Genomic DNA, 15,186 nt, shown 5'->3' with positions numbered 1-15,186 from the left:
AGATGTTTATTTGAATTGTATGTTTACCAACAATACTCCATCCCCCACATGGTTGCCTTATTTGAGATGAATTGCTGAGGAATCCCTGAAGCATGTGTTGTCACCCCGATGAAAGTCCTTATACTAGGTCCCTTACGTTAGATTTTTCAGGGACGTAAAGTGAGGATAACGGGAACGGGTAATCGGGTTTGTTTAGTTTGATAAAGTTAATAAACATATTTATTGTGGGTTGAAAACCCTATCTGCTCACCAGGCTCCTAAGCCTGACCCACTCAGTTTCTTGTATTACAGGTAGTGGCACATGAGCATAGATGTTTGGATGAGAGATAAGGGATTATAGGCCTGTAAATACGAAATAATGTAGTAAGGCTTATGTTGTATTGTTTATGCTTATGATCTGTATCGAACATGACATCCCAAGTCTTTTAATGAAATACATTTCTATGGAAATACTTTTGATAAATCTTTAACATATTTTTGTATTGGGACAAATTCCGCAACATATTTATTTAAAATGTTACTCTGATTTTCAAACAATCATAAACAAAATCGGTCTTTTATGGTCGTGAAAATGGGGATGTCACAACTTCTATTTGTAGTAGGGGTTGAGGTTGTATTTTTCGGGTTCTTCTACAAAACTTAGAGGTGTGACCTCTCAAATTATAGATGTTACATGCCATGCAATTTTCGACATGGTGGAAATTACACTTGGTATAGTGAGGTAAAGTCATAGAGTAAGGCTTTTATTGAGTAGGAGTGTTTATGATTACAACGTACATGGAGACAGGTTCTGGATTGGGTTTGTGAGGCTCGAAGTTCCCCTTTAACTTGCCATGGAACTGCATTTTTGTACTCTTATCTTGGTGCTTTTCTGTTTGTGGGGTCATGGTACCCTGACATATACGTTGATCTGTCAATGGTAGTGGGTCTGGATGCAGTGACCAGACCTTCAAATGGTGAAGCTAATCCCTGGATGTACCTTTCCGTCTATTTCTATTACGGGTTCATCATTCCCGGGCAAAGGTTTATGAGGTCGTTAAATCGGACGATGTAAGCAGTCACCTCCGATCCTTTTATGGTTAGGTTCCAAATTGTAGAGAGAGAATTTAAATTCTACCGATTTCAAATGATAGAGAGAGAAGTTTGGAGACTACTGAATGATCGATTAGGAACTAGGGGTTTCTCTGCTACGATGGTAGCGGAGCTAGTGGTTCTTTGTTCTTCTTCGGGTTTATCTGAACTAGGAAAATATGAATGTTATCCCGGATTTTTAAGTATTTTTAAAGTGTATATGTTGTTTTGGGGTTGATATAGGGTTTCTAAGGTACTAAGTTCCAGGTTTATTTATGATATGGCTTATGTACGGTACTAACCTTAATTGAGGCGTTGGACCTAAAGTATTGAGTTGGTAGTTTTAGTTGGATGCATGTTTGAGTTTTATTAAGTGTTCGTATCGCGGGTTAGAGTATATATAACTCTTATATATTATCGTTGTTGGGGTTTATAATACAAGTACAACAATAAACAATATAGCATTCGTGTTCCGTCTTGATATTTGAATACAAGGTTTTTACAAATAACAACAATCCATGAATTGCTTTAACAGATAGGTTGGTGAGTGTTACTGGTTTTCTGCTAACAGTAGTAATACTTTTAATAAGTCTAAAAAGTATTTTCTCTATATGTATATCAATTGTTAAAAACAATGTTTGCAATGAGTCTTTAAAAGCCAAAATGTATTTTTGTATAAGTAAATCCATATTTTAAACCGTATTTGTAAAGAATCTTTTAATATCCTTTAAAACCAAAATGTTATGTTACATAAGTAATTCCATACTTAAAATAGTTTTGAAAGCACCCAAGCCCATGGTTGGTAGTAGGGGTGAGTGTGGTGCGGTTCGGTGCGGTTATTAGCCAAAACCTCACCACTAACAACAAATGCGGTTAATCCATTTTCAAAACCGCTTGGTGCGGTTATTTTTGCGGTGCGTTTAGGCGGTTATTTTTGCGGTGCGGTTTTGTTTTTTCTAGTGCGGTTATTTTGTGTGGTTTTTAACCATAGTTTAGTATTAAAACAGTTTTAAAAGTTCAAATATATTACTTGTAATAAAAAAATATAATGTATGAGACAATTAACTTAAATCACAAACAATTAATATCGTATAAACGTCAAATCAATAGTAATTAACAATAAATTTATTAAAATTGTCTAATTTCATTATTTTTTAAAATTAAACATAACAAAACCATATTTTTGTCTTCTAATATTTTATTCATCTTTCATTCATGAAACTTGTCTTATTTTTAATATTTAATATATTAATAATTAATAAAAAAAGTGTATATAATATATGTGGTGCGGTGCGGTTTTTTTTTGCGGTTTTTGAAAACTAATAACCGCACCGCCCCACGAATTTGCGGTTTTTGAAAAACAGAAAACCTCACCATCGGTTTTTATTGCGGTTGCGGTTTATTGGTTGTGGTTTTTGCGGGGTTTACAGTTAATTTTAGTTGCGATGTGGTTTTTGCTCACCCCTAGTTGGTAGTGTGTGTGTGTGATATATATATATATATATATATATATATATATATATATATATATATATATATATATATTCTACTTAATGTTTATAGTGAGTCCTATAACGGAGTTATGTGACTGAGTGTATCCACTACAACGCTTCATTGGACGTTGTAGTAACGATCATAGACACTTATCACCCACTTCGATTGATCGGTCGAGGTTGTAGCTAGCAATCGCTGGTGGGGATGTCAACCCCGTATAGATCTATACATATGTATCTCGTTCCAAAGATTAATGGTTATAGTATTGTGGGCATGCTAAGTGTTTCGACTCAGCTAATGAATAACATCTCACTAAAAAGTCCTTAACTAAAAAGTTTGTGAATAACTCTCAGTCCTAACTTAATCGTGATTAAGTCACTAAGCATAATGAGTTTCATTGTATTAAGTTTATAAAAGTTGAGTATGCTTGGTATGTATGTATGGCTGGCAATGGAGCGGCTTTTGACCCTGATCCGATCCAAACCCTTAACAATTATATGGGTTTGAAGCATAGTTTTTGATCTGTTTACTCGTTAACGACTTGTACTCGCTAACCCTTTTATTAAAAGGGTCGGGTATGGATCATCAACGATCCGCTCCATTTATAACCCGCCCCATATAAATTTTAAAATTATACATTTCTATTTTAAACTGCCTAAATTTTACTTTAAATTTCAATCTAAATTCCAGAGAGGAAAGGCCAAAGACTAAACTATTTATACATAGGACTCGGGGACTCAACTTCTAGACTTTCATTTTTCTCCCAAGAATCATGATGTCATTCATTTATATTTCATCATGTAATCACCAATTTCATTTATAAATCAATAAATTTATTTATCAACGGGAAGAAAGTTTGTAATTGTTATTCTCTATCAATGCAATCAAGGGTCAAAAACTAATTGGAAGTAACTACAATAATGATATTAATTCCAATCAAAAGTTTTCGAGTACATAATGTGCTTTCTAAATCAACTTTTGTTTTATTTAACAAATGTTATTTTATGATTTAAGTAAAATGTATTTGATTATTCAAAAAAACTTTGGGGTTTGGGGCGGGTTTGGGTATTTGTTGATTCGGTGGATAAGGGTATGAGTTTGATTATTCAAAACCCTGCGGGTTATGAAGCGGGTTTGAATCGGGTTTTGGAATTTGTTAAAAGCGTTTGGATCAAGGTAGATTAGCTCCAAACCCACCCCATTGTCAGGTCTATATGTATGTAAAAGTGTAATGTCATTGCTTTTATAAAGATGTATGTTTCAAAGTAATGAACATGTGTACATGTATAAACTTCATTTATGGTATGTTGCGTAAAAGATAATTGGTTTATATAAATGAAATATGTAGGCACATCTATCCCCTCCCCCCCCCCCCTTCGTGGAAATAATTAAAGTTTTAGAAAGGGGCCGTAAGCGCTCACCCTCGAAACGTGAGTTACATTTGTTTAAATTCGGTTTCCTTTGAGAAGCTTTACATGAGAAAACACAATACATAATTCTTGAACTTTGAAATATTTTCGGGACCGTTTTGTAACAAACTTACACTATATGAGTTCTTTTGTAATTTCGCTAAAGTATAGGAGGTGTTTGGTTGTTTAATTTAACGAATAGGATTGTTTTGGTAACATTTTTTTACCAAATGAGGGGTTGTTTTAAACAAATGGGTTCATTGTTTGGGGTTGGGACGGTTTTTGAATACATGGTTTAATAGGGAGGGCATTTTGGTCATTTTCTAATTAAAATGACTTAGGGCTTTTTAATCCCCCGTGTTCTTCGTTTGATCGGGCAATGAAAGAAAAGGAGATACGAATGGATGAAGGCGACGAGAGGGAAAATGAACACGAAGGCAGATGAACAAAAATGGCGAGAAGGAAAGCACGAGGTCGCGGCTCTGCATCCGGTCCCTGCTCGTCGCAGACCACAAAGAAGACCGAAGGAGAATGAAGCTCGCAGGCGGTGCTTCGTCGGTCGATTCGCGAAGAGTGAGTAGTCTCCGGGTCGACGAGAGTGAAGAGACGGAGGGCGTGAAGAAGCAGCGAAGTTTTGCTCGTCGCTTCCGGATGCGAGGTGTGAGGTCCGGGCGTTGCAAGAAGCGGTAGTAGCGAAGACGAGGCCATCTGATCTCTGTGGTCGATGGGAACAGCAGAGGAAGAAAACGAGGGGAAAGGGGGTCCGATGGGAGTCCGGTCGGCAGACATTCGTCGCAGGTGAGGATCTCGGGGGTGTTTGCTCGAAAATCACGATGTTTCCCCCTTGTTTTGGCAGTTCCGAATCAACCACAGGTAAAAAAATACTTTTGGGATTTTGTTTGTTTGTTTGATAGAAATCATTGGGGTGTTTGGGTTTGCTGGCAAATCAATGATAATGAAGGGAATTTGGGTTTGTTTCATTTGACAGGGAAGGAAAAGTAAACAAAACGTGTTGTTGTTTTTCCTGTTTGCTGGTATACCCGAAGTCAAGAACAAGAGTATTCTTGTCGATGTAGGATGAAAGGAAATATGGAGGTTTATTAACAGGAAACGTAGAAGAGAAGGGTGTGAGGGGCTGTTCCTGTGACAGCTTCAATTGAGAAAAGGAAACACGTTTTCTTTTGACTTTGAGTGTAGTATTGTCCATTGTGTGTAGAATTGGATGCTTTGTTATGTGGAAGTAAACTTATGGTTTTTGGCTGTAATTTTTATATAATTGGTTTGATTTTTATGGTTTTTGGCTGTAATTTTTATATAATTGGTTTGATTTTTGATTGTTTTTATATATTTTGTATTTTCTTTGGGTGTAAATTGAAGCAAAAGTTTTTTCCTATGCGTATGTATTTAGTTTTTAACTTTGTGCTTATATAATTGGTTTGATTTTTATATAATTGGTTTGATTGTTTTTATATATTTTGTGTTTTATGTTTATAGCTTTGTGTATTGATTTGTACAATTTACTCAATGCATATGTATTTAGTTGAATTTGGGTATGTATTGATTTATTGTACTAGTTAATTATGATTTATTGTACTAGTTAATTACAGTGGTTTATATATTTGTGTATTATATAAATTTAACTCGTATGTTAGGCAATTTGAAATTTATTAATTTGTAAAACATTTGTTTAAAAATTGACTATGTTTATGAGATATATAAAAATTTGAATAATATATAACGTATGTTTATGAGATATATAAAAATTTGAATAGTTGTACATAAGAAGTGCTCAAATTATTTCATATCTACTAGCATTTGGTATTTGGAAAAATAATATATGACTTATATGTAAACATTTATATATTTAGTGTCGTTATATAATTTTAATTATATATCATATATGCATTGTGAATACATGATTGACTATTTGTCATATGCAATATGGTTTTATAAAAATTATAGTAAATACATAATAGAATTTTGAAAAATACGTTCCCAACATATATATGTATATATAGATGTATATGATTTTACAAATTTTGTGTTATCTGTACGTTAAGAGTTGTAATAACTGGATTGGATAATAATATATTATTTCCAGAATATATTGCCAATAATTGAAATCATATCGAAATCAATAGTTTAAGGTTTCGCGATTAATAAATCTGAAAACGTCTGATTCTTCCACTTTATAAATATTTTTACTAAAAATATTTCAAATATGAAATTAAATATTAGGCTATAGTCTGAGTCCAAAAATGCTTTCGGAATTCCCATTTAAGGTGTGCAAGTCCCTCAACGGATGGAAACAGTTTTTAGCAATTTTAAGAGAATCAGTATTATATTGGTTTTGGATTTTTAAAACGGTCGTATCTTTTGTTTACGAACACCGTTTGGAACGTTCTTTATATTTTTGGAAATAAGGAAACGTATACTTTGAGACAAAAATGTTTTCTTTGCTCACAACTGCTTGATACGAAATTTTAGTTTTTCAGACGTATTCTTTGGGTTGCAGTCTGAGCTGTTTGACTTGTTTGTCAAATTACATATTTTGAAGTAAGATACAATCTGGTATCTTATAATAGTTGAAATAACTCATTTATATTATATTAGATACACTAAAACTCAGTGAGTCAAATTACAAAAAGATTTACTATGAACTTGATCGTTCATAGTCTTTGACCTAAATTACGGGATGTCACATGAATTTCGTCCCGAAATTAATTAGTTCTAGATTATTTTTTTCCACTATCATTTTGTTCTCCTAGTGGAGGGAGCACTGCTGAAAAGTTGTGGATGTTTTTGTTTCATCCGATTCTTACGTTCCCAAGTTAACTTGGGCTCTCTACGAGAGTTCCATCAGGCATTTATTATAGGTATGCGACTTTGTTTTAGGCTTTTAATTTCTCGATCCACGATCTCCACCGGTTCCTTCACGAAGTCAAGTTTATTTTTAACCTAGAGTCCATCGAGAGGAATGACTAGGTTCTCATTAGAGAGACACTTTTTAAGATTTAACACGTGGAAGGTATCATGAACTTTATTAAGTTTTTGAGGTAAATTGAGTTTGTAAGTCACTGGACCAACTCTTGACAGGATTTGAAAAGGTACGGTGTAATGGGGGTTTAGTTTACCTCGTTTTCCTAATTGAATGACACCTTTTCATGGTGGGACTTTTAGTAGGACACGATCTCATACTTTGAATTCTATGGTTTTGCGTCTTGTGTCAACATAGCTTTTTGATGACCGCGTGCGGTCCTTGGTCGTTCCTTTATTTTAATGATCTTTTCTCGTTGTTTCATGAATGATCTCTGGACCAGTGTGTAGAGTATCCCTAGCATGTTTTATAGCTAATTGAGTATCTCCAATTTCTTCCCAGCATATCGAAGAACATCATCTGCACCAGTACAAGGTCTCAAATGGAGTGGTCTTTATGTTAGTTTCATAATTATTATTATATGAAAACTCTACTAGCAGTAAGTGAGTATCTCGTGCATTACCAAATTCCATCACTCAAGCACGAAGCATATCCTCTAGAGTTTGTATCATTCTTTCACTCTAATAATCCACTTGAGGATGAGATGAAATACTTACGTCAAGTTTGGTTCCTAGGAATCTTTGCAATGATTTCCAGAATATGAAACTGAATTTACTATCTCCGTCTAAGACAGTAGATATTAGCACACTATTTAGTTTGATTACCTCCTTGAGTTTGGTCCTAATGAGTTTCTCCATCTTGTTCTTTTATTTAAGGGCTAGGAAACAGGTGGAATTGGTCAAACAGTCGACAACTACCTGAATAGTGTCATATCCGCTTAAAGTTATTGACAACTCTGTTATGAAGTACAAGGTTATTTGTTCCAACTTTCGTTCTAGGATTGGCGATTGTTGTGGTAGACTAAATGGATTTTTGGTACTCTGCTTTGACCTGGGAAATGAATCTTCTATCAGTACTAGTATCAAATAATACGAATGCATAATTATTGTTGATAGGAAATTTATCAGTAACCACGGGTGGTTCTTGGCGAGCATCTCCAGCACCTATCACAAATGTTCTTCCTTTTCACCCTGATTCTTTAGTTTCGGGGAGTCCTTCTTGAAATTCCATGGTTGATTGCACTCAAAGCAACTTCGGATTCTATCTGCAGTAGGGATTGATGTTGTGTTTTTCGGGTTCTTCTACAAAACTTAGAGGTGTGACCTCTCAAGTTATAGAGGTTGCATGCCATGCAATTTTCAACATGGTGGAAATTGCACTTGGTATAGTGAGGTAAAGTCGTAGATTAGGGATTTTCTTGAGTAGTAGTGTTTATGATTACAACGTACATGGACAAAGGTTATGGACTCGGTTTGTGATGCTCGAAGTTCCCCTTTGACTTGCCATGGAACTTCATTTTTGTACTCTCATCCTGGTGCATTTCTGTTTATAGGGTCATGGCACCTTGACATATACGCTAATCTGTCAATGGTAGTGCGTCTGGATGCAGTGACCATACCTTGAAATGGTGAAGCTAATCCCTAGATGTACCTTTCCGTCTATTTGTATTACGGGTTCATCATTCCCGAGCAAAGGTTTGTGAGATCGTGAAATCAGACGATGTAAGCAGTTACCTCCGATCCTTTTATGGTTAGGTTCCAAATTATAGAGAGAGAATTGAAATTCTACCGATTTCAAATGATAAAGAGAGAATGTAACGCCCATAGATCCGGGCTAGTCAATTTCGAGGCAAGAAGTGTCGAAAACGACTTTTCGGCAAAATATTATTTAGAATAAATAGTCTTAACCAAGTTTTAGAATATGTCTCAAGGTTTCCGTACATATAAAGAACACCGAAATCCGAGTTATAACGAAGAAGTTATGACCCGTCGAAGTTTCGCGACGGAACCGGCGCGAAACCGGGAAGCGTAAAAAGTGAATTTACGATAGAAGACTTTTTGGCCTTAGTAATCTAAACCAAAGTGATAGAAAAAGTTAAACCGAGAACATCCATAAAAAGAATGCCCAAATCTGACTTCGTATGAGGAAGTTATGAATTTTCTAAGATTTGGCATAGCAGTGCACGACCCGAAACTCGAATTTTACATCGAGCGGTTTTTGGCCTATGCAACCTAAATGAGAGTTGAAGATCTCATTAATAGGAACTCAATGGTAACAAGACAGACAAAAACGGAGTCCATATGTAGAAGTTATGAATTTTATGCGGACATTTTACACTATAATCTCCTCGTACTGTTAAATTTAAGATCGGTTGAGAATTAGCCGACAGATTCAAAATGAAAGTTGTAGATCTTATTTTTACCTATGCGTGGATATAAAGAACGTCGAAAACGGATCTCGTATGAAAAAGTTACGAATTTTAGAAGTCGGGAAGGAAAATTGTGAAATTTACGAGTGGTGATGACGTGGCTCGATCTGGGTCGTCGCTTGCTGATCACGGAATCGCTTCGGATGGAGACACCTGGCCTCGCTACGCAGCGCGTACAAGGAATGCCTCACGTTCGGAATCTCATGGACTCGGATGGCCCACGTCGCACCTACAAGCCTCAGACACGTCTTTGTACGAACGCTGAGTGTAACTGAGGAACGCCTCACGTAGAACCAAGGAGCGCAACGTGTAGCCAGCAGCCTCCAGCCTATAAAAGGGCTGCGAGGCCCGCCAATTTCTCACACCTTTTCAACCACTCTTTCTCTCGCTACATTCTCTCTCTAGCCCCTAACCCCCCTAAAGCCTAGGTAAACCCCCTAACACCCGAAAGAAGCCCCGAGAAAAAGGGTCTTTCGGTTTAGAAACGCTGCTCCGAGCAAATCCCGGTTTTCTTTAAAACCCATTGTAAGTGAGTCACGCCTATGAAATTTTTTTATATAGCTTTTAAATAATTATAGTAATGTTATTAGGTCCTTAGAATATTTAATTGGACTATTATTATAGGTTATATAATGTCGTTAAAATATCTTTTTAACCACTCGCGGTACGTGGGATCCGGTTTTTAGGGTAGCTTGGGTTGCTGGATTCAGAAGTGCTTATATGCCAAAATGATCCTGCCCTCCGGTGTTCGATGTCTGGCCTCGTCTGTATATAGTAGGTGAAAAGTATTATGTCGCGCTTATATAATACTAATAATAGCTAGACTATTAATTAGTCTCGGTGAATATTAAACTAAACCCTAGTGGTAATGATACTAGGTTTTGTCGAGGGAAATTGTTTTGAGAATAACGAAGTGTTGTTCAAGTGCAGAGTCACCACCTTCTCAAGTGAGTGCATAGTTACTTTCATCTTACACATAGATATGAAGTATTTTATATAAATTAGATGCTATATGTGCATATTGTCTGAATACTTGTTGTCTATGCTGGATGAACGATTTTATACATGTTTTAAATGATTTAAACTGTATATGTATTTTATATCTACAAAATATGTTGGGTAAAACATGGGTAGATGAATGATGAGGGATGAAGGCTGAAATAGAGGAACATTAGTAGTATGGACCTAGTGCCCTATAGGTGAACATTGGCAGCAATGAACCTAGTACCCTATAGATGAGCACCGACAACTACGCCAAAATCCGTAGATGTTTTAGATCTACGATAAACATCATAGCAGTTGCGCTCTAAGGATAGTATCGGTAGTTGTGCCTAATAGAGAACATCATAACCATGACAGGAGCGTTTAAAGGACTATACCTGCAGAAGCGCCTCATAGAGAATGTCACAATTCTGGCAGCTGCGCCTAAGTGATAATATTAGCAGTTGTGCTTGACAACTGTGTCATTAGCAACAATGGACTTTGTGCCGTTTCCTTAGGATGATCCTTAGGAATGAATGAACGAGAAGTAGTTGATTCTTAGGGTAAATCCTTAAGAAGATAATGGGGATGGGTAATTGGGTTGATTGGTTGATTTTAAACATAATAATTATATTATTGTGGGTTGAAAACCCTATGTACTCACCATATTTCCCAACCTGACCCACTCAGTTTATTTATATCACAGGTGCTGATATGAAGTCACGTTACACTGAGAGATTAAGGAGATATAAATCACTAGTGAAAATGAATGTAAGTTTTGTTTATGCTTATGTTTTTATATTGACGATGACATCCCAAATTATTTAAAAGGAATAAAAAATACATTTCTTCAGAAATGCTTTCATAAAGTATTTATCATATTTTTCTTGGAACAAATTTCGCAACATATTTTTCTAGGAACAAATTCCGCAACATTTTTATTAAAAGAGGTACTCTGATTTTTATAAAGCATAAACGAAAATTGGTCTTTTCTGCCCGTAAAAATGGGGATGTCACAGAGAAGTTTGGAGACTACTGAATGATCGATTCGGAACTATGGGTTTCTCTGCTACGATGGTAGCGGAGCTAGTGGTTCTTTGTTCTTCTTCGGGTTTACGCGAACTAGGAAAATATGAATGTTATCCCAGATTTTTAAGTATTTTTAAAGTGTATATGTTGTTTTGGGGTTGATATAGGGTTTCTAAGGTACTAAGTTTCTGCAGCGAAGGTTTATGATAGGTCGGTAGAGCGCGTGTGGTTAACCGGCACATCAATTGCGTGATAAACATTAAGGGTACCAAGTGATTTACATGGTTACTTCACACCTTATTTTGTGATCCTCGTTATCCCAGTCACAAAACATGGAGGGCACACTCGAGATTGAAACATGCCTTTGAAAAGTTCATTGAATCTTAAAAAGAATCTAGGAATTTCTAAGAACCAATTAAAACCTAATATTTGTATTTCGTTTTTCATGGTGGAAATTGGTGAATTGTCATTCACCTACCTTTCAAATATGTTATAGCTTAGATCATGGTGGAAATTGGTGAATTGTCATTCACTGGTTCTTGTGCTAGGGGTGAAGGTTTGTTGGATCTAGTGCACACAGATGTGTGTGGACCCTTCAAATCTACCACAAGGGATGCTAATCGTTATTATTTGACTTTTTCTTATGATTATAGTAGATATGGATATGTCTAAATAATCAAGCATAAGTCAGAGACTTTAAAAATGTTTAAAGAGTTTAAACAGGAAGTCGAGAATCAATTGGGTAGGAACATTAAGATGCTTCGATCCGATCGTGGTGGTGAGTATCTTAGTACAGAGTTTCTCGACTATCTTAAGGAATATGGGATTATCTCACAATTGACACCTCCCATGACACCACAGTTGAATGGTGTGGCTGAGAGGCATCATCAAACCCTGTTGGATATGGTTCGTTCCATGATGAGTCGAGCTTCGCTACCAATCTCATTTTGGGGGTATGCCTTAGAGACTGTCGCTCATATCCTTAATCTGGTCCCTACTAAGAAAGTTGCCAAAACTCCTCATGAGATGTGGACTGGTAAAGTTCCGAAACTAGACCACATCAATATTTGGGGTTGCGAGGCTTTCGTGAGGCACGAGACTCATGATAAGCTTGAACCCACAAAAATCCTTTGGTTACCTCTTCTACAGACTTAGTGAGAATGTGTTCTTTGTTGCAAGAAGGGGTGTGTTTCTAGAGAGAGAGTTCATAAGCCAAGGAAACAGTGGGAGGCAAATTGACCTTGAAGAAATTCAAGAGTCAAGTGGTGAAGGAACTTCAAACCCTAGCACTCAACCTGAGGAGGAAACTCCAGTTGATCCAATTGACGAGTCTGTACCTCTGAGGCGTTCCACAAGGGTTAGGAATGCACCTGAGCACTATTATGGTTTCCATATTACTACGGAAGGTGAGACACGTATCAGTGATGAGACATTGGTATGTCTGGATGAACCTAACAGTTACGCAGAAGCCATGGCCGGCCCTGAGTCTGCTAGATGGAAAGAGGCAATGGACAACGAGATATTGTCCACGTTTGACAATCAAAGGGCTAAATGGAAAGAGGCAATGGCAGGCCCCAGGTCGTAAGACAGTTGGGTCCAAATGGATCTTTAAGAAGAAGACCGACATCGATGGTAATGTACAAATTTATAAGGTGCGTTTGGTTGCAAAGGGGCTCTTCTAAAACTCTGGGAGTTGATTATGATGGTACCTTTTCACCAGTCGCAAATATTAAGTCCATTAGGGTTCTATTAGCCATCGCTGCATTTCATGATTATGAAATATGTCAAATGGATGTCAAAGCCGCCTTCCTTAATGAAAGTTTGGCTGAGGATGTTTACATGAGTCATCCAGAGGGTTTTGTCAGTACAGAATACCCTAATAAAGTGTGTAAGCTCGATAAATCCATTTATGGATTGAAAAAGGCACCTCGTAGATGGAATCTTTGCTTCGATGAGAAATTCAAAGATTTTGGCTTTTCGAGGAGTGAAGATGAATCTTGTGTCTATGTCAAGGCTAGTGGGAGTATAGTTAGCTTTTTGGTACTACATGTGGATGACATACTACTCATAGGAAATGACATCCCAACCTTGCAGGAAGTAAAATCCTGGTTTGGGAAGTGTTTCTCTATGAAAGACCAAGAAAAAGTTGCCTATATTCTGGGGATAAGGATTCAAAGAGTCCGGAGTAAAAGACTAATTGGACTTAGTCAAACTACCTATTTGGATAAGGTGTTGAAAAGGTTCAGCATGCAAGATTCCAAGAAAGGAGAGTTACCCATCCAGAGTAACGCCAAACTGAGTACAACTCAGATCCCGAGTAATGAGGCTGAGATAGCAGAAATGAGTCGAGTACCTTATGCTTATGCAGTAGGCTCGATCATGTATGCTATGACCTGCACTCGTCTTGATGTGGCCTTTGCCTTGAGCATGGTCAGCAGATATCAGGGGAACCCTTGCAAGGCTCACTGGACTGTGGTAAAGAATATCCTCAAGTACCTGCGGAGGACGAAGGACTGGGTCCTTAACCTCGGTGGGAGTGATGACTTGAGAGTTGTAGGGTATAATGATGCGAGCTTTCAGACTGATAGAGATAATTTCCGTTCTCAGTCAAGCTGGGTCTTTACCTTAAACGGAGGAGCAATTACTTGGAAAAGTTCCAAGCAGGAGACAGTGGGTGATTCAACTTGCGAATCAGAGTATATAGCAGCAAGCGAGGCAGCAAAGGAGGTGATATGGCTGAAGAACTTCATTGGAGACCTTGGAGTTGTACCAGCTATAAAGGAGCCAATGGAAATTTTCTGTGATAGTGAAAGTGCAGTTGCCTTAGCCAAGGAACCAAGGGATCATGGGAGATCCAAACATATCGACATAAAATACCATTTCATCAGACATCGAATAGAAGAAGGACTCCTCGTAGCAAAGAGGGTATCATCAGATGAGAACCCAACAGATCCCCTCACGAAGGGACTGAGTCGGGTTAAGCATCTCCAGCATGCTCGGAGCATAGGTCTAAAGGATGATTTTAGTATTAGTAGTTAGATAATTTTGAAATTTGTAAAGTGTAATTGACATTTGATGATGAATAAAAGTTGTGTTTATTTATGAGTAAAGTGTTGTTATCTTTTGTCAATCCACTACTAGAAAAAAGGCCTTTTACGACGCTCATTGCGCGTCGTAAAACGCTCAGACGACGCGCAAATGCGCGTCAAGGAAGGCCCTGCCATAACGAGAGACGACACGCAATAGGTATCATTAAAATCCCTGTCAAGAAAGGCCATGTCATAAATGAAGATGACACACATTTTTGCGTATCGTAAACTTAAATGTTCAAAAAAAATATTTATTAATTTTTAAATTAATTTTGCATTTAATGTCTCATAATAGAAAAAAATATCATATACAAAAAAGACAATCCATTGTATAAAATTTAATATCATAAAATTCTATTTTTTACAATATATAAATTTGCATTCATCTAATCTACTGTGTTTCATAGTAATAATTGAAATGAAGAATGCAACACTTGCATTTGCAGCTTCTTATCTCTTTCTGCATGAGCTTTCTTTTCCTCTTCTCACTCCAGAACTATTCGATTTTATCAACCCTGTAAACACAACACAAAATCACTTGTTATTTTTATTCTACTTTTAAAATTAATTCTTATTAGGACATTCTACTTTTAAACCTACCAATCTAGCAAATTTTTCAATAGTTGATCGATTTGCTTTAGCCATTTTTCTCTCCTTTGCGATTATCCACCCCTGCAATAATACTCAAAAAGTTCAAAATTTTATAAACCGATTTTATTTTTTATAGATTTGGTAGAAAGGGTATATATGTCAATAAACATCCTATTTTATTATCATCAGAATCTCCATGGAACTTGGCTTCTTATA

The 15,186-nt window shown here is 36.6% G+C and overlaps 1 long non-coding RNA gene across 1 annotated transcript; it reads left to right on the top strand.

Moving 5' to 3' along the window:
* Positions 1-4,368: 4,368 nt before the first annotated feature.
* LOC145062510 (uncharacterized) lies at positions 4,369-5,271 on the top strand. The gene is made up of 2 exons (XR_013687584.1): positions 4,369-4,847; positions 4,963-5,271. It is a non-coding gene; the product is annotated as an uncharacterized LOC145062510 (long non-coding RNA).
* Positions 5,272-15,186: the final 9,915 nt, after the last annotated feature.

Source organism: Lactuca serriola, chromosome 7, assembly GCF_051521515.1.
Source record: "Lactuca serriola cultivar US96UC23 chromosome 7, Lser_US96UC23_V15, whole genome shotgun sequence".
Lineage (NCBI taxonomy): Eukaryota > Viridiplantae > Streptophyta > Magnoliopsida > Asterales > Asteraceae > Lactuca > Lactuca serriola.
This window is presented reverse-complemented; position numbering and strand designations above follow the sequence as displayed.